Here is a 24,054-nt window from a genome sequence, read left to right as displayed (position 1 = left end):
TGAGGAGTTCCACAGGTTGACTGTACATTGTGTGAAGAAATACTTCCTTCCGTTTGTTTTAAACCCACTGTCTATTAATTTCATTGTGTGACCCCTAGTTCTTGTGAGATGAGAAGGAGTAAATAACATTTCCTTATTTACAGAGAAGGAATTTGTCAAATTTCATCCCGGAAAACCAAAGCTTGAAAAGGTTCTAACTAACAAAAGATGACCCTTTATACAATTTAAATACTGGTGTCAGCAGGTTTATAACAAACATAGTGAAGTATTTCTTCATACAATGCACAGTCAACCTGTGGAACTCCTTGCCAGGGGATGTTGTGAAGGCCAAAACTATAACTGAGTTCAAAAAATAATTAGCTAAATTCATGAAGGATTAATCCATCCATGGTTATTAGTCAAGATGGTCACGGACGCAATCACATTCTGTGGGTGTCCCTAAACCTCTGACTAACAGAAGCTGGGACTGGATGACAGGGGATGGATCCCTTGATAATTTCCCTGTTCTATTCATTCCCTCTGAAACATCTAGCACTAGCCACTATCAGAAGACAGGATACTGGGCTAGACGCACAGGCGTCAACTTTTTTCAGTGCCGGTGGGAGCTCGCACCCCCTCCCCCAGGTCTCACCCTGACTCCACCCTTACCCCAAAGTTCCAGCCCCAACTCTGCCCCTCCCTGCTCCCTTGGATCCCTCCCCAAATCCCCACTCCAGCCCCTCCTCCTCCTCTGCCCTCTCTTCCAGGCTTGCCGCATGAAACAGTTGTTTTGCAGTGCCAAACACTGGGAGGGAATGGGGAGAACAGGACTTGGCAGCATGCTCAGGGGAGGAGGCAGAGGTGGAGTGGTGGCAAGCTGAGGCAGGGGGGGTGGAGCGGGGGGTTGCCAGTGGGTGCAGAGCATCCACCAATTTTTCCCTGTGGGTGCTCCAGCCCTGGAGCATCCACTGAGTCAGTGCCTATGGCTAGATGGACCATTGGTCTGACCCAGTATGGCCATTCTTATGTTCATGAGTTTATCTGGTGTTTTTTTTAAATAATGACCACTGTTCCTCTTAACTATTATGTTATCTTATGTTCTTATGAGATCCTCACATAATCAAATTACTCTAGGATCTGGGGCTTTAAGAAATAATCCAAATGTTGTGAAACTCTCAGTAAAATCATGAGAGTTGTCACCACTGTTTTCAACTATAAAATTGGTATGACTTTTGTGATGCTAAATTGGTTAGTAGTTGTAAGTTGTATCAGAGGGGTAGCCATGTTAGTCTGTATCCCAAAAACAACGAGTGGTCTGGTGCCAGAAGACTCCTTGTTGTAAGTTGGTTTGAGAGCTGTGAACAGGAGATGATACAGAAATGTCAGATATTATTATAAGGGGGTGAAATGGCATAAAGGAAAACTTAGACTAAATAGCTCAACAAATGTTTGAAAATGTTGTGTGGCAAATTGCCGGCACTATTATGATGGGTCTCATGCTCTCTGTTCTTTGTGGAGGTTCAGGGCACCATTTCTTGGCCCTAAATGGGAATATTAATTGCCCCACTAGTGTCCTGGAGGAGGAGAGTGGAGAGGGAGGGACCTGGGCCCACCCTCTACTCCAGGTCCCAGCCCAGGGGCCCTGAGGATAGTGGTGAACCACTTTAACTGACAGTTCCTTCCCGTGGGCTACTTCTTTCTCCTGCCCTTCAGCTTGTGAGGGGCTTCCTGCCCTCTCTCTGCACAAGCCAGGTGCCCCTTACCTAGGGTCTAGGACTTCTTAGCCCACCGCAGCACTTCTCCAAACTGTCCTCTGCTTCAACACCAATTCTTTCTGCTCCTACTCCCACACTGTCTGATTGAAGCAGGGGTTTTTATCATGTGACTGACTGCAGGTGCTCTAATTGGCTTCAGGTGCTCTAGTTAATTTATAGCAATTTTTTTTCCCTTTGCAGGGAATAAGGCTCCCTTCTAACCCTCTCCTGCTGCCCTCTGGCCATGCTGTATCACATATACCTCCCCCCCTCCCCGCTCAACACCATGGGGTTGGGCTACTTGGGACGAGAGGCAGTGTAGTCGTGATAGACCATCAGCATTGCCATGTTGGCTTCCAGCCCTATGCTGTACCCAGAAATGGAAGGGCTGCAGGGATAGGAACCACCTAGTCGCTCTTGCGTTCTTCTCCTTGTTTCTGTGCATCCAATGGAGCAGGGCGTGGTCTGTCACAAGGGTAAACCGTCACCCCAGCAGATAGTAGCAGAGAGTCTCCATAGCCCATTTTACCGCCAGACGTTGCTTTTCAACGACAGTGTACTTTTGCTCCCTGGGGAGGAGCTTCCGGCTGAGGTACAAGATGGGGTGCTCCTCCTCCCCTACCATCTGTGAAAGGACAGCTCCTAGCCCTACATCTGAGGCGTCTGTTTGTAGGATGAATTCCTTCTCAAAGTCTGGGGCTGTAAGTACTGGATGGCAGCAGAGGGCTGTCCTTAAATCTGCAAATGCTTCTTCTGCCTTATCTGTCCACTTTACTATCTCGGGGCCCCGACTTTTATCAATCTGTCAATGGCCCTGCTCTTGTGGCGAAATGAGGGATGAATCTCCGATAGTATCCTACTATCCCTAGAAATGCTCTGACTTGCTTTGTGTGGACTGGTCGAGGCCAACTTTGTATTGCCTCCACTTTGTTCCATTGGAGTTTCACCAAACCTCTCCCTGCTACATACCCGAAGTATCTGGCCTCAGCTAGTCCTATCATGCACTTGAGAGGGTTAGCAGGGAAACCAGCCCTTCGCAGGGTGTCTAGCACTGCTTCTACTTTTCCTAGGTGCATTTCCCAGTCAGGGCTATGGATGACTGTGTCGTCTAGATAGGCGGCGGCTTACTTGGCATGGGGTCGCAGTAACTTATCCATTAATTGTGGGAATGTTGCAGGGGCCCCATGGAGTCTGAAAGGGAGGACAGTGTATTGAAATGGGCCATCGGGTGTAGAGAAAGCAGTCCTTGGCATTCTTGGCCATGGGAATTTGCTAATATCCTTTGGTCAGATCCAGAGTGTTTAGGTATCGGGCCTTGCCTAACTGATCAACTAGCTTGTCAACGTGTGGTATCGGATAGGCATCCAATTGGGATACTTCATTCAATTTCCAGAAGTCATTGCAAAACCTCAGGGTGCCATTAGGCTTGGGGACTAGTACGATCGGACTGGACCACTGGCTGTGGGATTCTTCAATGACCCCGAGTTCCAGCATCTTTCGCACTTCCATCCTAATTTCTTCCCTTTTAGCTTCCGGTATTCCTTACGGTCTTATCGTCACCCTTAGTCCTGGGCTGGTGACAATATGATGTTGGACCAGTGTCGTATGGCGTGGTTGTGTACAGAACCCGTCCTGGTTCCGGTGGATCATCTCAATGACCTCTGTTCATTGTTCTGTGGGTCATCTGTCTGGGGTGGAGCTCCTCAAATGACAGACATGTCTCTTGGTCACGCCAGGGCTTCATTAAGTTGACAAGGTAGATTTGCTCTGGCTTTCAGCGGTCTGGTTGTCTGACCTTATAGTCCACCTCCCCAATGGCTTCCACTATCTCATATGGTCCATGCCAATTGGCTAGCAGTTTGCTTTCTGCTGTTGGCACTAGCACCATCACCCATTCCCCCGGCTGAAATCTCTGTACTTTTGCCCGACGGTTGTAATATGTCCGCTGGGCCTCTTGTGCTTTTTCCAAATGTTCTCGTACTATAGGGGTTACTCGAGTTATTCGCTCTCTCATCTGTGTCACGTGCTCAATGACATTCTTTCCTGGGTTGGGTTGTTCTTCCCAATCTTCCTTGGTGATATCTAATATCCCGCATGGGTGGTGGCGTCCGTATAGTAGTTCAAAGGGAGAGAAACCAGTGGACGCCTGGGGGACTTCCCGTATAGCAAACATTAGATACGGTAGAAGGGTATCCCAGTCTTTTCCATCCTGTGCTACCACCTTCCAGGATCATACTTTTAAGGGTACGATTAAACCGCTCGACCAGTCCATCTGTTTGTGGATGGTAGACTGAGGTCCGTATGGCCTGGATGCGGAGTAGGGCACATAAGTCCTTCATTAATTTTGACATGAAAGGGGTTCCTTGGTCTGTCAGGATCTCCTTAGGGATGCCCACTCTGGCAAAAACCTGTAGTAGTTCTTTTGCTATTGCCTTGGATGTGGGGTTTCTTAAAGGAATGGGCTTCTGGATATCGTGTGGCGTAGTCAAGGATGACTAGTACGTTTTCGGTGGCCCCGTGCCGATCTTTCCAGTGGGCCCACTATGTCCATGGCTATCCTCTCGAAAGGGACTTCAATAATAGGCAAAGGTACTAATGGGCCTGCAAGTAAGGTCAGGGGCTATGCAACTGGCATTCAGGGCAGGAGGCACAATAGCGCTGGACTTCTGCACGTATCCCTGGCCAATAAAACCTTCTTAGGACTCTATCCAGTGTCTTGTCTACCCCTAGATGTCCCCCAAATAGATGACTGTGAGCTAACTCTAGTACTGCCCTTGTGTGTTTCCATGGGACTAAGAGTTGCTCTACTTCTTCCTCTCGTATTTGCTCTATCCTGTACAAGACATTGCGTTTGAGCATATAATATGGCCTTGGGCCTTTGATTTTTCCTTCCACAGGTATGCCATTTACTTCCACTACCTCCTCCCTCACATTTGCATATAGTGGATCATTGGCCTGGTCCTGCCCGAAAATTCTCACGTGCAGTACCGATCTGACCTACTTCTAGGGGGCCTAATTCTACTCTTCCTCCAGGTTGCTCCTACTTGGGCTAGGAACCGCCTCCAAGTCCTCACTGGCCTGAATTATCTTCTGGCCTCCTGAACGGGTTCGCCTACCCACAAGGGAAATTTTTTGATTCTCTGCTAGAATCCTGGTCCCTAATCTTTTATCTGACCTCCTTTCCTGCCTAGACTTTCGGAGTTTCCCAGGGGATGAGAATAACTCTGGAGCAAATTCGGCAAACATTGGGGTGAGGCTATCTGTAGGTGCCTCCGTCTCAGCCTGGGGATTGCTACCCTCCCCTGGCTCTATTGGGGTAAGTAAGCTCTCAAACCCAGGGAAGTCCCTACCGATTAAGACAGGGTAGGGGAGCTTGCGGACCACCCCTACAGTCACCCTGGTAGTATTCCCCTGGATCTCAATCCATACCAGGATTGTGGGATAGAAATTCACGGTGCCATGAATGCACGTTACCCCTGTGTTTTTGTCCCGGGTTAATTGGTTTTGCCCCACCAACTTCCCTGAGACCAACATGACAGCACTCCCAGAATCTATTAATGCTATGGTCTTAATACCATTCATTTTTACTGATCTTGTTTACCCATTTGAGGTCATTGTGACCCCTACCAGGCTGATTAAGCCACATTGCTCCCCATAATCCCCCAGATTACACTGCGTAGGTTCTTCCCTGTTGGGGCATTGGGCTGCTATATGCCCCAATTCCCCACACTCATAACACCGCCCCCTTATTCTGGTTGTCATCCTCTGCCTAGGGCTATTGGGCCGGCCCCCCACTTCTCTTCTCAAACCCCCAGGTCTCTTCTTGGCCTCGGGCCATTCCTCAGTGTCTTTCCTCCCTGTTACAGTTCTCCTGTAGTTCTCGACAGTCTGGGGCCTTGGGTTTGGGGTTGGCTTCCTGGATGGCCATGTCTCCCTGCCTGGGGTCTGGAACAGTTCACGGGCTGCCAGCTGTCTTTCCATGAGGGAGACCAACCCATCATAGGTGGAGGGGTCATTCTGGCCAACCCAAGCCTGGAGGCCTGGTGGTAGCCCCCTCATATACTGGTCCAGTACCAGGACCTCCATCATCTTCTCAGAGCTGAGGGCCTCAGGGCTCAGCCATTTCCGGGTCAGGTGGATCAGGACAAACAATTGTGATTGGGGTGTCTTGTCCTCTGTATACTGCCACTCAAGGAACCTCTGGGCTCACAATGCCGTCATTACTCCGGATCTGGCCAGGATCTCTGCCTTCAGCGGAGTGTAATCTGCTGCAGTCTCTGCAGCCATATCATAGTAGACCTTCTGGGCCTCCCCACACAGGAATGGGGCAAGGATACCAGACCACTAATCTCAGGGCCAGGCCTCCTGCAGGGCTGCACTTTCAAAAGCCAGGAGGTATGCCTCCACATCATCCTCCTGTGTCATTTTCTGTAGGCAATAGCTGGCCTGTATGGTCCGGGTCCCTTCACAGTTGAGGTTCAGTTCCATAAGGGCCTTCATCTGCTTCAACAGGTCTTTCAGCAGGGCCCGGTCCTGGGCAGCCTGACTCATCAACAGATGATTAGTCTCCTGCTGCATCCAAGTCGCCTCCTGTTGGGCGGTTGCTTGGACCCGGGTAGCCTCCTGCTGGGCCACGGTGGCTTATATTAGGGCCTTGACCACGTCGTCCATCTTAAGGACGAGAGGGTTTTGGCTAACCCTGGTTTAAGTCTCCAGCGCACAAATCCCACTGCTACCACCACGTGTGGCAAATTGCTGGCACTATTATGATGGGTCTCACACTTTCTCTTCTTTGAGGGGGGTTCAGGGCACCATTTCTTGCCCCTAAATTGGAATATTAATTGCCCCACTAGTGTCCTGGAGGAGGAGAGTGGAGAGGGAGGGACCTGGGCCCACTCTCTACTCCAGGTCCCAACCCAGGGGCCCTGAGGATAGTGGTGAACCACTTGAACTGACAGTTCCTTCCCCTGGGCTACTTCCCTCTCCTGCCCTTCAGCTTGTGGGGGGGCTTCCTGCTCTCCCTCTGTACAAGCCAGGTGCCCCTTACTTAGGGTCTAGGACTTCTTAGCCCATCACAGCACTTCTCCAAACTGTCCTCTGCTTCCCTTCAAACTGTTCTCTGCTCCAACACCAATTCTTTCTACTCCAACTCCTCCAAACTGTTCTCTGCTCCAACACCAATCCTTTCTGCTCCTACTCCCACACTGTCTGATTGAAGCAGGGGGTTTTATCATGTGACTGACTGCAGGTGCTCTAATTGGCTTCAGGTGCTTTAGTTAATCTATTGCAAACTTTCTTCTCCTTACAGGGAATAAGGCTCCCTTCTAACCCTCTCCTGCTGCCCTCTGGCCATGCTGTATCACAGTTGACATGTTCAAAATAGTTGCCATTGTGACTTTTTCAAAGTCACGCAAAACAGGTAGCAAAGCCAGGAAGCAAACCCAAGTCCTCTGACTCATTGTCCAATTCTTTTACAGTCTAACCCAATGATGCAATTGGAATGGCCCCCTCTGACTTCGGTGAGCACTGGATCAGGCCCTTAACAACTAAGCCATCTTCACTCCCTAACAAGCTAAAACAATTTCCCTTCTCTTTGGTGTTTACAACTGCCACATAATTCTAGAAAAGAGCTTCTGTGGGTCAGCTCCAGTTTGGCTTATTGTCAAGATCAGAGATTGTTTTAGCTGAGTACAGCCTGTCATTTTTAAAGTAACAGATGTTACTCACAAAATTGGATATTTTCCTGGTAGGAACAGAAGAGTTACAAGAATCCATTTAGCTCATTCAAGAAACTCCAGACTGCAGCTTAATTGTGACTGTCACAGGTGACAGCTGTCCTCTGAGTGGGAACAGAGTTCAGATCAGAAAAAGGGTCTCTGCATCAGCTTATTCTCTCAGAATAATTGTCTGCTTTATGCCTTCCACCAGCGATTGTCTCTGGTAAAGCAAGCATTGGAGAGTCTTGTCAGAAGTACGTTCATTTAAAAGTATTAGACAATTATTTACTCTAGTGCCATAGGTGTGAATGGTGTAAGAGGGTTCTGCAGCAGGCATGTCAGTATATATGTAATTAGTTAATAGATAATGTGCCAGTAGATGGTGCTCAAGAACAGGCAGCGTGGGTCAGAGGTTTTGTAGGATCAATGAAAACTGGCAGTGCGGACTGCAGAGGGTGAGTCTCTTTTCAGGGAGCTCTTAACAAGTTGCATTTTACAAACATGTAAGAAGATAGGTTCCTGCCCTGAAGAGCTTACAATCAAAGGCTTTGTCTACACTGGCATATTGTCCACTGGGATAGCTCTGCTGGTGAAACTATACCAGTGCCAACTACTAAGTGGATATCACTTACACCAGTGCGCCAGAATTTGTCCTGATCTAAATCATATCTGCCTCAGGGACCTGCCCCAGTGCAGTTACTTAATGGGCCTTCCCCCATGCATGAGGTTACTCTTCTGCATAAGTGTTTGCAGAACGGGAGATTGAGGACTCAGTCCTGAGAATCCTAGCCCATGCAATTACATCTTATTTGTGCCAGTTCTCCCACTGCAGTCACTGTCAGTGGGACTACTTCTGTGAGTGTTTGCAGAATCAGGTCTTAAATAGGCAGTAGAGACAGAGGATGCAGACAGACAAAGTAGGACACAAGACTACTTTTTTAAGTTATCCTATGCTGTTTTTCTTAGTATTTGTATTAGAGTGGTGCCTGGAGGCCCCAGCCAAAATGCTAGATGATGGCTAAAGAGGGAGGCAGTGTGGACTAGTGGTTAGGGTGCTATATGGGGAATTAGGAGATGTGGATTCAACTCCTGCCACTACTTTCCTGGATAACCTTGAGAAAGTCACTTCCCTTCCTCAGTTTCCTCACCCTGCAAAATTAGAGATAATGCTACTGATTTTCTTTGTAAAGTGCTTTGAGATCTGTGGATGAAAAGCCCTGTGTAGAGCTAGGTATTGTTATTAATAACAATGAGGCATTCCCTACCACCAAAGTCAGAGGCAGTTCCTACCCTTAAGGAACTTACACTCTCTAAGAAAGGCAATGCACTGTACAGGAAGCAGAGGCACAGAGAGAGGACGCAACATGCCCAGGTTCACACAGCAGGTTGGTGTCAGAGCTGGGACTAGATCTCAGTCCTGAATTCCAATCTGATGTCCTTTCCCCTAGACACTGTTGTGAGTGTGTTGTGTTTTACCCCATTCCTCTTTGCCATTTAAAATAACTTTTTAACTCTTGCTTATTTTATCTTTTTTAAAACCCCTTTTCTGTTTATTAAAAAATATATATATTAGTTGAACATTATTTTTTGTCTGTAATAAATATGGAAATCAATGAGGGGGAAAGGTGACTCATGGATCAGTAGCTGGTTAAAAGATAGGAAACAAAAGGTAGGAATAAATGATCATTTTTCAGAATGAAAAGAGGTAAATAGTGGTATTTGGTATCTGGAAAAAGGGATAAACAGTGAGGTGGCAAAATTTGCAGATGATATAAAATTACTCAAGATAGTTAAGTCCAACGCTGACAGTAAAGAGCTACAAAGGGATCTCACAAAACTGGGTGATGGGGCAACAAAATGACAGATGAAATTCAGTGTTGACAAATGCAAAGTAATGCACATTGGAAAAACATAAATCATCTGTTACCACTCAAGAAAGAGATCTTGGGTCATTGTGGGTAGTTCTCTGAAAACATCCACTCAATGTGCAGCAGCAGTCATAAAAGCGAACAGAATGCTCTGAACCATTAGGAAAGGGATAAATAATAAGACAGTAAATATCATAAATCCATGGTGCACTCACACCTTGAATTCACTGTGAAGTTCTAGTTGCCCTATATCAAAAAAGATTCATTGGAATTGGAAAATGTAGGGAGAAGGGAAACAAAAATGATTATGGGTATGAACAGCTTCCATATGAGGAGAGATTAAAAAACTGAGACTGTTCATCTTGGAAAAGAGAAGACTAAGAGGGGATATGATAGAGGTCTATAAAATCATGACTGTCGTGGAGAAAGTGAATGGGGAAGTGTTATTTACCACTGCACGTAACACAAGAATCAGGAGACACCTAATGAAAGTAATAGGAAGCAAGTTTAAAACAAACTGAAGGAAGCACTTCTTCACACAACGCACAGTCAACCTGTGGAACTCATTGCCAGGAGATGTTGTGAAGGTAAAAACTATAACTGGTTTCAAAAAAGAATTCGATAAGTTCATTTTGAGTAGGTCCATCAGTGACTACTAGCCAAGATGGTCAGGGTCAGAGGTGCAACCCTGAGCTCTGGGTGTCCCAAAGCATCTGACTGCAAGATTCTCTATATCCCAATAAGAAGAAGAGGATGGAAGATAAAGTCAGGGTAGGATCTGGTCAGAAACAGTCAAATGAAAAAGAGTCCCATTCAATTGCATCACGTAACGGCAGACAGCTAAAAAGGTAGCAATTTTTTAAGTGCTTATATACAAATGCTAGAAGTCTAAATACTAAGATGGGTGAGCTAGAGTGCCTCATATTAAATGAGGATATTGACATAATAGGCATCACAGAAATCTGGTGAATGAGGACAATCAATGGGACACAGTAATATCAGGGTACAAAAATATATCAGAAGGACAGAACAGGTCATGCTGGTGGAGGAGTGGCACTATATGTGAAAGAAAGCATAGAATTAAGTAAAATTCTTAAATGAATCAAACTGTACCACAGAATCGCTATGGATAGTAATTCCATGCTCTAATAAGAATATAGCAGTAGGGATATATTTCTGACCACCTGACCAGGATGGTAATAGTGACTGAAATGCTCAGAGAGATTAGAGAGGCTATAAAAATAAAAAACCTCAGTAATAATGGGGGATTTCAACTATCCCCATATTGACTGGGTACATGTCACCTCAGGACGGGTTGCAAAGATAAAGTTTCTTGACACCTTACATGACTGCTTCTTGGAGCAGCTAGTCCTGGAACCCACGAGAGGAGAGGAAATTCTTGATTTAGTCCTAAGTGGAGCATAGGATCTGGTCCAAGAGGTAACTATAGCTGGACCACTTAGCAATAGAGACCACAATATAATTACATTTAATTTCCTTGTGGGGAAAATACCACAGAAGCCCAATACGGCAGCATTTAATTTCAGAAAGGAGAACCACACAAAAATGAGGAAGTTAGTTAAACAGAAAGTAAAAGGTACAGTGCCAAAAGTGAAATCCCTGCAAGCTGTATGGAAAGTTTTTAAAGACAGCATAATAGAGGCTCAACTTAAATGTAGACCCCAAATTAAAAAAAAAAAAAAAACATAGTAAGAAAACCAAAAAAAGTGCCACCGTAGCTAAACAGCAAAGTAAAAGAAGCAATGAGAGGTAAAAAGGCATCCTTTGAAAAGTGGAAGTTAAATCCTAATGAGGAAAATAGAAAGGAGCATAAACTCTGGCAAGTGGAATGTAATAATATAATTAGAAAGGCCAAAAAAGAATTTGAAGAACAGCTAGCCAAAGACTCAAAAAAATTATAACAATTTTTTTTAAGCACATCAGAAGGCGGAAGCCTGCCAAACAATCAGTGGGGCCACTGGACAATTGAAATGCTAAATTAGCACTCAAGGAGAATAAGGCCATTATAGAAAACCTAAATGAATTCTTGGCATCAGTCTTCACGGCTGAGGATGTGAGGGAAATTCCCAAACCTGAGCCATTCTTTTTAGGTGACAAATCTGAGGAAACGGTCACAGATTGAGGTGTAATTAGAGGACGTTTTGGAACAAATTAATACACTAAACAATAATAAGTCACCAGGACCAAATGGAATTCACCCAAGAACTCAAATGTGAAATTGCAGAATTACTAACTGAGATATGTAACCTACCATTTAAATCAGCTTCTGTACCAGATGACTGAAGGATAGCTAATGTGACGCCAATTTTTAAAAAAGGTTCCAGAGGTGATCCTGGCAGTTACAGGCCAGTAAACCTAACTTCAGTACCAGGCAAACTGGTTGAAACTATAGTAAAAATCAGAAATGTCAGATACATAGATGAACATGATTTGTTGAAGAAGAGTCAATATGGATTTTGTAAAGGGAAATCATGCCTCACTAACCTACTAGAATTTGTTGAGGGGGTGTGTAGGGGCAACAACTCACCAGCATGGCACCTCCTCCTGGTTGTCCTGGGAATTAGCTCTTTTTCAACTCCAGAGCACCATCTGCCAGCTGATGTCTTGCCTGCCACTGGCCCCCGTATCCCTCATGGACCCCAATGTCCCTTCTCTTGACGTTCTGCCATCTGCAGTACCCTGCAGTCTCTGGGTCTCCCCTCCCAGGGGAACCCCCGATCCTCTCTCCCCACCTTGCCTCAGTGGCTACTGCCAGTCCTTATCTAGCCCCCGCTCCCTGGAGCAGACTACAGTCTATAAACCACTCATCATCGGCAGCTGCCCCTGCCTATCTCTGGGATGCCCCTCTGCAGCCCCAGTACCTTTTGTGGGCTCTTAACTAGGCCTGCAGCCTGGGGCTTTGCTAGGCTGGAGCTCCCCAGCTCCCTCTGCCCTTCCCCAGCACAGCTCCGCCTCAGGTACCCTGCTCAGCTCCCAGGCAGCCAGGTCCTTCTCTCTTAAAAGACTATAAAGAGTGTCTGTTAGCTTCTGGCCCATTACCCTCTTATAAGGGCCAGCTGGGCCCTGATTAAGTTGGCCACAGCTGTGGCTGCTTTCCCCATCAGCCCAGCTTTCCCTGCTGCAGCCCTCTCCAGGGCTGCTTTAAGCTCTTCAGGGCCAAAGCAGGGGGACCACCCCACTACAGACCCTCTCAAGAAAGCTAGAGAGAGAGTGTCCTCTTGAGTTCTTGGCTCACATCCCTTTTATAGGGCCAGCTGTGGCCTGATTGGGGCATGGCCACAGCTGTGGCTGCTTCTTCAATCAGCCTTTCTCCAGCCACAGCCCTCTCCAGGGCTGCTTTTAACCCCTCTGGGCAGGAGTGGGGTGACTGCCCCACTACAGGGGGTCAACAAACATGTGGACATATCCAGTAGATATAGTGTACTTAGATTTTTAGAAAGCCTTGAACAAAGTAAGATGTCATGGGATAAGAGGGAAGGTCCTCTCATGGATTGGTAATTGGTTAAAAGACTGAGTGACTGGGCAAAAAAATGGCAGATGAAATTCAGTGTTGATAAATGCAAAATAATGCACATTGGAAAACATAATCTCAACTATACATATAAAATCATGGGGTCTAAATTAGCTGTTACCTCTCAAGAAAGAAATTTTGAAGTCATTGTGGATAGTTTTCTGAAAACATTCACTCAATATGCAGTGGCTAGCAAAAGAGCTAACAGACTGTTGGAGATCGTTAAGAAAAGGATAGATAAAATAGAAAATATCATATTGCCTCTATATAAATCTATGGTACTCCTACATCTTGAATACTGCATGCAGATGTGGTTGCCCCATCTCAAAAAAGATATATTGGAATTGGAAAAGGTACAGAAAAGGGCAACAAAAATGATTGTGTGGAACAGCTTCCCTATGAGAAGAGATTAATAAGACTGGGACTTTTCAGCTTGGAAAGCTGAGGGGGGTATGGTAGAGGTCTATAAAATCATGACTGGTGTGGCGAAATTAAATAAGGAAGTGTTATTTATTCCTTATAACACAAGAACTAGGAGTCACCAAATGAAATTAATAGGTAGCAGGTTTAAAACAAACAATAGGAAGTATTTTTTCACACAACCCACAGTCAATCTGTGGAGCCCCTTGCCAGAAGATGCTGTGAAGGCCAAGACTATAACAGAGTTAAAAAAAGAACTAGATAAATTCATGGAGGATAGGTTCATCAGTGGCTACTACCCAGGATGGCAGGGATGATGACCTCAGCCTCTGTTTGCTAGAAGCTGGGAATGGGCAATGGAAATAGATCACTTGATGATTCCGGTTCTGTTCATACCCTCTGGGGCACCGGCATTGTCCACTGTCAGAAGACAGGATACTGGGCTAGATGGACCTTTGGTCTGACTCAATATGGCCGTTCTTATGTTCTTATCAGGCTAGATGGACCATTGGTCTGATCCAGTATGGCCATTCATACGTTCCTATGTGAAGACATCCAAACAATCCCAGTGTCAGGATCTGGTTTTGGTTCTTTATGGTGATCCCTTGGAAAATGTCCAGATTTGTGTCTTAGCCACTTTAATACAGATTTGTTTAAAGTATAATTTACAGCTAACATTAAAAGTCTCCTTTACTGAAAGGCTAGAAAGTACATATTATCCATTAAAGAGGCAAGAATGTCTCCTTCATAGTGTCTCTCTGATGTATCATGCAGAGATCATATGTATTAGCAGATCAGATAGAGTTTGAATTGCAAGAGGTCCACTGGACAAATAGGCATATGTAAAGAAAGCAATTCAGTGTGTGATAGTTGTGTTCTAGCAGATCAGACAAACTATATCCTTTTAGTTATGGATTTACACAGCACCAGTCACCATGCATCTAGGCATAGACAGCTCTCATGGTAACTAGTCAGAAATGTCCTTCTGTAAAGTGAATATAATAACTTCTGCACCTTTGCAAACCACCTGAAGTTTTGCTAAAGAGCACTGTAATATAAGAGCTAAGTAGTATTATCAGGACACAAAAAAATTTTACAAGCCCTTAGAAAGCAAACCTGGAAGGTGTTACTTTGTGAAATACGGAATAGAGCTGGCTGAAATTTTTCATCAAAAGATCAGTTTTTTATTTTTAAAAAAATTTTCATTTTTTATCACTTTTCCATTTAAAAAATTGTCTTTTGGTGAGAACAAAGAAACCCAAACTTTCAGTTTTCAAGCCCAACTTCACAGTGAGTTGGGCAGCGTCCTTTGCCTTAGTTTCCCTCCCGGCAGTGGAAAAATCCAAGGAACAAATCACATCACTACCCTCTCCCACTGCTGTACCTCACTCACAGTTGACAGTCCTTGGTTAGCAAAGACCCAGAGTTCAGAGATGTATTCATGGGAGTTCACCTTCCACCCCTGGAGGGAGGAGGCATTGAGCAATGCCTCTTCTGCGGCTGTCTCACAGCTGCTGATGTTTCTCTGGTGATGCTGTAGTGTGTCTCTGCCACCACGCTGCACATCACGCTCTGAAGTTAACTCAGCTCTTTGTGATTTAAGCGGGTTTGTGAGGAACCTCATTGCCACCACACTTTCTGTGCTCTTTTGTTTCAACACTGCACCCCATGCACACAAGGTTTAAGGCTGAGCCCTAGAAATGACATCAGCTCCAGGAACCACCAACCAGAAACAAGGACGGTCAACTGAGCCTAATCAACTCTTTCTTTAAACACTGGACAGGAGCAGAGTATCTAGGACTCTTTCAGCATCAGCCACATCACCACATAGAAACACTCTCTTCTTCACTGGGATTTGGCATCCATTTCCCCAGCATAGCAAGTAGTTTAGGGTGACACCCTCAATCAGGGCATGCTAGCACAGTTCTGCTGCCCTTCACTTGTGCAATGAGGATAACTTTTCATTACCTCTGTATTCAAATATTAGAGAGATTTGTAACCCAGAACCAGTCACTGATCATTTTGGCAAAGCAGCTCCATCATGCTGTGCACCTAGGCAGAGTAAGTATATCTATGCAAGCACAGATCACTCCTGAAGTCTTTTGCTCCATTTTATTGCTAGATGTCAGGGGATGGCTCATGCAGATCCTGCTTGCACAAATATCAGTAGGAATGGGTTCCAGCTTTTTTTTTTAATTCACTGAAAACAGTTTTGTTTGCATGTTCACCACCATCACCACCCCCCAACACACACACACATGCACATCCCTCCATGTTCAAAAACAATAGCTTTGTTTCAATGCACGAGGATCCAAAACAAACCTACCCATCTCAGTTTACTGTTCAGACTGAGAGAAATCCAGAAAGTAAACGCATAGCATCAACAGAGGAAGGGACGGAAGACAAGAAATCCTAACTCTAAATAATGAGGTGCATTTGTTGGCTAAATCTATTTAAACATGTGATTCGGGCAGATGCTTCATTTTTCTTATTCTCTTAGGTTTCATTTATCACTTGATATGAAACCAAAGGACTTGGTTTTACTCATACTTAAAACTGGTGTCAATGCAAAGCCCAAAATGTGTGAAGAACACCAGTATCAAACATTCAACATCTGCTTTTTAATAAATAATATGACTTATCAGTGTAGCACCCCCCATCCACCCAGTTACCTCCTGTAGCACCAATCTCCTTAGGGGATTTGATGGACAGGCCTGGGTTCTTTTTGATCCTGCTTCCCACTCAGCAGGGTGTAATCTCTTTATTTTCTACCCATATGAATTTATTTGGCAATGACTCCATCCCCCTCACTTCTTCATGGAAGGGTCACCAGGGCAGTTTGGGAGGAAAATACTAACAACGGGGTAACCGCTACTTACTTGCCAGATAGTTGGACACTCCCAAGAAATAACACCAACCCACACAATATATTCAACACTGTAATTATATTAAACAGGAAGTAAATATAACCTAAAAGGGTAAAACACTATTTTCAAGATCACCAATATCCACTCTGATAATACCTGTGAATTGCCCCAGTCACATGATTTGATATAGCACACATAAAACTTGGTACGCATACTTGGTAGGGCCCTTGATGACCTGTGACCACAATATCTTCTGTACAGCAGTTAGCAACTTAGCTGGATGGAAGCCCAACAGACTCCCAAGAGATAAGGGATAAGGTAATCAGTCCCTTCACTGGTTTAATAGGCAACAGGTAGTAAAATCCCCAAATCGTTACTCTTTGGCTTGAGGACACAGTTCAGGGAGTAGGGAGGTCTCCCAAACAATTTCCCTGACAAGCTAATTAAAGAATGGTGACTCATAACTCCATGAATGATCCTCAGGTTCAGAGATGACTCTGGACCCCTCAGTCACCGCAGAAGGGTTGATGATCCCTGCTGGCAGGCGCCCTCTTAATACAGGAGTCAGGCTGCTTCTGGCCGCAGGGGTGCAGGGCTCAGGGTGCAGATTACAAAACTATACTACTAACCCTAACTTTAGTCTCCCATCCTAGTGCTCAGACAGGTGGCAGCCCCAGACTAGCAGCCAGAGCAGAGCTTGCCGTGTGGCGACTGACTTCATCTAGGTAGCTGGAGGGCGAACTGCTTAGCAAAACTCTCCAGACTGGGAATAAGGTGACCAGACAGCAAGTGTGAAAAATCGGGACAGGTTGTTGGGGGGTAATAGGAGCCCATATAAAAAAAAACAACCAAATATCGAGACTCTCCCTGTAAAATCGGGACATCCGGTCACCCAACTGGGAATCACCTTGGAGAGGGAAAGGGGCAAGCCGAGGAGTCTTGTTTTTAGGACCCCAGAAGCCAGTTCTCAGGGGGAACCAGGCATGAAGGCTGGAACTCATCAGCTCTCCTCACAGCCAGCCCTGCCTTTTCCCTGGCTAGCTCCAGACTGCTCCAAATGGCTTTTCTCCACCCCACAAGGCTTCCCAGGAAGGGCATCTCCCTATTGATCAGGCTAGCTCTTCTTCCTGGGCTTTCCCTTGTCCATCATGTGACTTTCCCCCTCCTCCAAGCACTCATGCCCACTATCCTTCCCCCAGGCCGACAGGGCCCCCAGCGTTCTAAATAATGTCTCCCCTCTCTCCCTTTGGTTGCCGAGCAGACTCTGAATCTGCCCTTGGCCCCCTTTTCCCCCAAGGACAGCATGACTCTCCCTGAGTTATGCCCACACAGAGCCCCAGGGACCTAGGTGAGCTCCTTGGAGGTTACATCAGTGTATAATATCCTCCATCCCAGGTTCTCCAAGTACTTCCCTGACATTTACTAAATAAGTCTGACAACACCCCTAGGAGACAAGAGTGTACAATTACCCCGCTGTCCCCTGCTCTCTTTTAGACAAGCCATTCGTTCAGTTTTAAGCCAGACAGTCCTGTTTTTAAATGGTTTGTCCTTTAGTGAGACGAAACTGGACATGGTTTTGTCCAGTATTATGGAGTGGGGGACGCCATTTGAAGAGTGTGCTGCTGCGTCCTCACCAGCATGACCTCACATGCACGGTCTGTGTGACATCATGCCAACAGGGGCAGGGTTATGTCATTACTGGAGGTACCGGTGTAAGGGGAGACTTTGGCAAACCAGTAAAGTGCCTGAAACCACTATGGCTTATTGTTAAAGGCAGCCTAGTCAGTAAAGTATGAATTGGCCATTCTGCAGTCTCAGCTTGACCAAGGCAGGAGGGGGGCAGGGAGTTTTGGGCTACCACAGAAAGGGCAGCTTGACCCCGCGTCCGTCCTGATAAGAATTGTGTTGAAGTTGCTGATACATGCATTTTAAAAGAGCAGGATGTGCCTCAGGAATGGCTATTGGGGTCTCAAGGCTGCAAACTCTGGAAAAACCCACACCTAGTTAATCAATAATCGGGAGCCTCTTTCTTGCCCATTGGAACTGCTTACTTAACAAAGTTTGTTTAAGGGACATGTCATTCTATTACTAATGTATAAATAAGAGGAAAAAGTTTGAGATAGTTGGACACGTTTGGGAACTCTTTTTGAACTCTCCCTCTGGATACATCTTGCAGTCCCCACTGGCAGATGGAAGATTTGGCAACCAGAAGCCTGTCGCTGTGTCACTCGAAAGCCACACTCAGCTTTGGTAATTATCAAGGGTTGGGGGTGTGTTATTAACCTGTTGCAGACGTGTGTAAGTGCTTGAGACTAAGTAAAGTGTAGCTTTAAGTGAAAGCACTCTTTTGTTGTCCTGTTTGTGCCAGCCATCTATCGGTCGGATGGCCGTGTCTCCCCTGATTTGTTTCCTGACACCACCTCACACAGAGTAAAAATTACCAAGAGCTTTGGGTTGAAAGAACCCCAGGTAACACTGGAATGTCAGGTATTCTGAGGATGCATGAGTGGCCACCCTACCCTCTTTACACATGAGAAAGCTAAAGTGCAGAGGTGAAGAAGGAAGGCCCACATCCTCAAAGTATTTAGGCACCTAACTCCCATTGGATCTGGGCTGAAGTCACTTATCATCCAGCAGGTGAGTGGCAGAGTCTGGAAATGGAACCCAAGAGTCTCAGCTTGTAATCCCACTGGTGATCTTAACAGCAATGATGAAGAAAGAAAGCACGTTTGTTTGTTTTTTATTACATTGTACCTGGGGTCTGTTTGAACCCTCTCAGAAAAGGTCAGGCCCTTTGCACTGGGGTCCTGGGCTGCACACCCTTGCTATGTCTGAATGGTGACATCCTTCTCATGCCCTCTGTGTGCAAAAAGTGGCACACACGATGTATCTGATTTGTGCACAGAGCAAATTCCTGTCTGCCTCCTAGAAAGCATCATTAACTAAAACTCAGTTCTCTATGAAATACAAATGAAATGGGTTTTCAGACCTTTTCTCTTTCTTCTCGCTGGCTGCACCATCATGCTAGCTAATTTAGAAGGAAAATGCACTGAGAATGAAGGAAGCAAAACAAATGTCTTTTCTTTGGCTTCAGATTGCTTCCAATCTCTCAATTTAAGCCGTGCTCACGGCGTGTAAAGAGCTCTAGCTTGCAGTGCAGGCTTCCAGTGACACCTACTGGAAGAGACTGCAAATGGTAGAGGGCACCATCCCCCAGGACTGGGCTTGCCTATCAGTTCATGAGTATCTGTTTGCTCACTGTGTCTTCTAGTTCAGCAGGGAAAGACAAGGCCTGACCCAAAGCCCACTGAACTTGATGGGAATCTTTCCACCAACTTCTACGAGATGTAGACCACGCTCTGTTGGTGTAAGAGTATGGATTGGTAGAACCTGTTTACAGTAAGTTGCTCTAAGACCAACAGGCGTGCTGGAAAGGAGTCAGGCATTCATAGATCTCAGATATAGAAAAGTTCTATGTCTTACAGTCAATGCAGGCTAATCCTCTCTATTTCTTGAGGGATGGGGCTTGCACCCCTCCCTCTACTGCTGCAAGAGCAGCATTCTTTGCTACCAGGAGAGGCTTGAATTTGGAACACTCTGTGATGGTTCAACAGCTCCCCTTATGAGGGGACAAGGTTGTAATGTGAGGGAAGTTAGAGGGAGGTAGGGATGTGGAGGATGCAGAGGGTGATTCTTGGGAGTGAGGCGAGGGGATGGGAGAAGGAACACTGGAAACAACACAGCAAATACCAGCAAGGAAAGTATTCTGTCATTGTCATGGCACCTTGGTATCTGCATTGCAGATTGTAACACGACAATAGTGAATTGTGTTGAGCTGCAACTTCATATCCCTTGCGCACTTACACACCAGGAGCTGGGACTGCAGCGGAGCGCTCTGCCCTGGCTGGAGCTCCGAGCCCAGAGCCCCTTCCACCTGCGGCCCCACCCATGGCACCACCCCATTCTGCCCCTTCCACCACAGCCCCGCCCCCATTCAGCCCCCACTCCACCACTTCGCCCTGAGGCCCCACCTCCCACTTGCTCCTTCTCCACCCCCAGCTACAGTGATCAGATGTCCTGATTTTATAGGGGCAGTCCCGCTATATGGGGCTTTGTCTTATATAGGCGACTATTCCCCCCCAACCCCTGTCCTGATTTTTCATTTTTGCTATCTGGTCACCCTACCCCCAGCCCCACTGCAGCCCGAGACTGGAAAGGCTCTGTGCGAGAGCTGCTCCAGCCCCGAGGCCATGGCGAGGGGAAAGTTTTCAGGGCCCCCAAACCTGCCAATGTCCCCAACCCCACCCCTCCACCCTGGGCGGTGCAAGGTTACGCGCCGCCCATGCACGCACACACACTTGCATGCTGAAGCCAGTTCCTGTGGCTCACCGGCTCTCTCCCCACACCTGAAGTGGTACCTGGGCTGCCAGTGTTGGGGGCAGGAGGGTGGCTTAATGGGGTAGCCCTAGCTGCTGCTACGTGCTGGGGTGACCTGAGCATGGGAACTGCACTCTGACACCCGCTGCTGCAGCAGCATGGCTGCTCTGGTGTCTCTACTTCATCTTCCCCATTGTCTCTTTCCCCCACCTCTCCCCCCTTGCTCTGCCCCCCATGGAGGTAGAGAAGCAGGAAGGCACCAAGACCTAGGAGGCAGTGTCCAGCAGCTGCTCTGTCCTGCTCCCCACCCGGGGAGCAGCTGCCTGGCTGCAGGGCTTGCTCTGCTCGGCCCAGCCTGCTGTGAGGAGGTACAGTGTGGGAAAGTCAGAGCCCTCATTCTCTTCCCCGACCCCAGCCGGCTGAGCAGAGCAAGCCCTGCAGAGCAGCTCAGGCCTGGCAGAAACCACAGGGATGGAGTGGCACGTGACTCCACATGCTCCCCCATGCCTCACCTCTCTTTGGGGAGGCAATGCCCCTCTGCACCCTCCCCAAACTACGCCCATGAAGATCAGAGACTCCTTATTCACAATAAATTATTTGCCAGCTATTCTTATAGGAGAAAAAAATTACAAGTAAGAAAATGCAAGAATTATATAATCAGCTCATGACTAGGTTATATTAATTTAATAAATTAGTTCTATTTAACGAACAATCTCGTGAGCTGTGGTGACAGCTTTGATTTTTTTTTCATGTGGGCTATTCTCCACTGAGAGTTGGATGGAAGCTACCAGATCCTTTCATAAAAGGCAGTTTCCAGGAGGGCTGACAACTCTTGTAATTGTAAGCAGAGTCAGGATGAGCTCTACCCTGTCATCTGGTGGTGAATTATGGGGAGTGTGGAAAGGAATTTCAGGTGTTTGCATTGGCACACCCACCCTGCCTAGCATAGCATACGGCAGCCTGGCATGGTTATTTTGACAGCTCTGGGATCTCCAATTTCTTTGTTATTGGGGCAGGAGGAATAAAGTGTTGTCACCCTGATAATGTGAATGAGGAACAATGAGACTGCTTTATGACAGAGAGTCTCACCATCAATTAAGCAGCACTCGCTAGACAAGGGACATGGGTGCCAAAACCCAGTAAATTGAGAGAGGTGGTGTGGTGTGGTGCTAATTGCACTGCTGCCTCTCTCCACTGTTAAAGAGCAGAGCTAATTTTGATTCTATTAGGAGTCCATCTAGAGGCTTCTGAGCATTCACTTTGGGCCAATGGTGCACCAGCACTAGGGCTCCCCTACTGCAAGCTGAAATCACTGAAAGAGCTAAGCTTACTGAGCTGAGATCACTGAGTGCTGTGGTAACTAGTGGGAGAGACTGAAGATCTATCGCTAAGCAGCTGGCAGAGCGGAGCAATTTGCAGCACGGTTGGAGCAGCCCATGGAACAGTGAGCGGAGTTGAGCGGTTTGTGGGGACGGTTGGCGTGGCTCATGAGTCAGCTGGAGGAGTGGAACAGAGTGAGTGGAGTGGAGCCGGTTGTGGGGAAGCCTGCAGCAGAACTCCACAGAGAGGCGGCGCAGTCGGCCCCAGCCCACATAAAGTGCCTCTTAACACCTTGTGTGCTCCCTCCCCGCCCATTTCCACCCAGGCTGGGGGGGTAAAACTCTGCAGATAAACTTTTGATAAACTCTGCAGATAAACTAGGGCGGTGCTGATCAGGGACAGAGACTTTTGGGTTATTGGACTTTGGGGTGATTGGACTCAAAACCCTAAGGGGAAAAGGAAATTTGCCAAAACTTACCTGGTGGGTCTTTTGCTCATGGTTTATGTTATGAATCCTGTTTGTGGTGTTTCCTCAATATGATGCCACATTGTTTCCCTCCTTTATTAAAAGGATTTTGCTACACTCAGACTCTGTGCTTGCGAGAGGGGAAGTATTGCCTCCTAGAGGCACCTGGGGGGGTGGTATGTAATTGTCCCAGGTCGCTGGGTGGGAGCTCGAGCTGGTTTTGCATTGTGTTATTGAAACGGAACCCCTGGCTACTGAACCCGGCCCTTGTTGCAGCCAGCTCAGAGGGATAGAAGGGTTACATAATTTATTTCCAGGCTCATGATATTTGGATATTTTTCATAAAGCTCCAGCTGCTGGAGTCATGTGATTGTGTAAAACTCTCCACTTCCATTTTAAAAGGTAAGTTTCTGAACCCTGTGGTTGAAGAGAAACACTTGCAAATGCAAACCCTAAAGGCTCAAAGAGGCATATAAAAAGACCCCCACAAATTTATTATTTGTTAAATCTCGTGGATTTTAAGACATTCATGATTTTGGGGCCTAACTCATGATTTTTTAACTGCTCTGGGTTGGCAATACAGCATCAAATAGCTGTCTGATGGTGCAGATCTTTAGCTTCACAGATTCTGCCTACAGGTGCTGACATCAGTGGAGTGTTTGAAGAAGATATAACATGAAAGGCCCCAGTGCTTAGTCGATGTCTCAAGGGCACAGCTCAGATCATATGCCCCTGTGCTACGTGCAAGACCTCACCAACTTTAGCCTTCCCCTAATGAGCAGAGCATATGTAATCGGACATTACCTAGCTTCTTAGGATTCCGTTAGCATCAATTAGGTCTCTAGGCGATTGTGCCCTTGCTGTGTTGGACCCTACGGACAGGGCTGGCTTTAGGATGTGCAGGGCCCGATTCGGATACCCAGCAGCGGTCCATCTCTTCAGTGGCACTTCAGTGGCAGGTCCTTCACTCTCTCCGGGTCTTCCGCGGCACTGAAGGACATGCCGCCGAAGACCTGGAGTGAGTGAAGGACTCACCGCCAAAGTGCTGCCGAAGACCCGGACCTCCGCAGGGTGAGTAAAAATTAAAAACTTAGGCGCTCTTCTTTAGGGCGCTGGGCCATCTTAGGCGTGGGCACGGGGCCCAATTCAGGAGAAGCGGGGAAAGCAGCCTAAAGCTGGCCCTGCCTACAGAGGTGGAATTTCCTTTTCCTGGGTTCACAAAAGAATTAGGTAAATTCATGGAGGATAGGTCCATCAATGGTCCATCCATGCACCAGATGTCCCTAAAACTGCCAGAAGCTGGGATTTGATGACGGGATGGATTACTCAATAATTGCCTTGTTCTGTTCATTCCCTCTGAAGCATCTGGCACTGGCCACTATTGGAAGACAGGCTACTGGGCTGGCTCAATATGGCCATTCTTATGTTCAAGAGTTTGTTTGTTTGTTTTTTAAATATGACCTCTATTCCTCTTCACTACTATGGTAGCCCGTAGATGCCCCATTCAAGATCGAGGGCACTTCATTGTGGTAGCTGCTGCACAAACAATCCCGCACTTACAATCTGAGCAGACAAGACAGAAAAAGGCTGGAAGAAAGGACGTGTTTTCTGCTTTTACCGAGATTTTTTTCCCCATTCCCCTGTTTTCCTTTGATTGTCATTGTTTGGAGAAGGTGCTTTACTGTTGTTTTTCACTATGTTTCATTTATGAAATTGAACAGGTACCGGGAACCCTTCAGTTTCAGACTGGGGGA

The sequence above is a fragment of the Chelonoidis abingdonii genome, chromosome 2 (genome assembly GCF_003597395.2).
Source record: "Chelonoidis abingdonii isolate Lonesome George chromosome 2, CheloAbing_2.0, whole genome shotgun sequence".
In the NCBI taxonomy this organism is placed as follows: domain Eukaryota; kingdom Metazoa; phylum Chordata; order Testudines; family Testudinidae; genus Chelonoidis; species Chelonoidis abingdonii.
Note: the sequence above shows the minus strand (reverse complement) of the source record.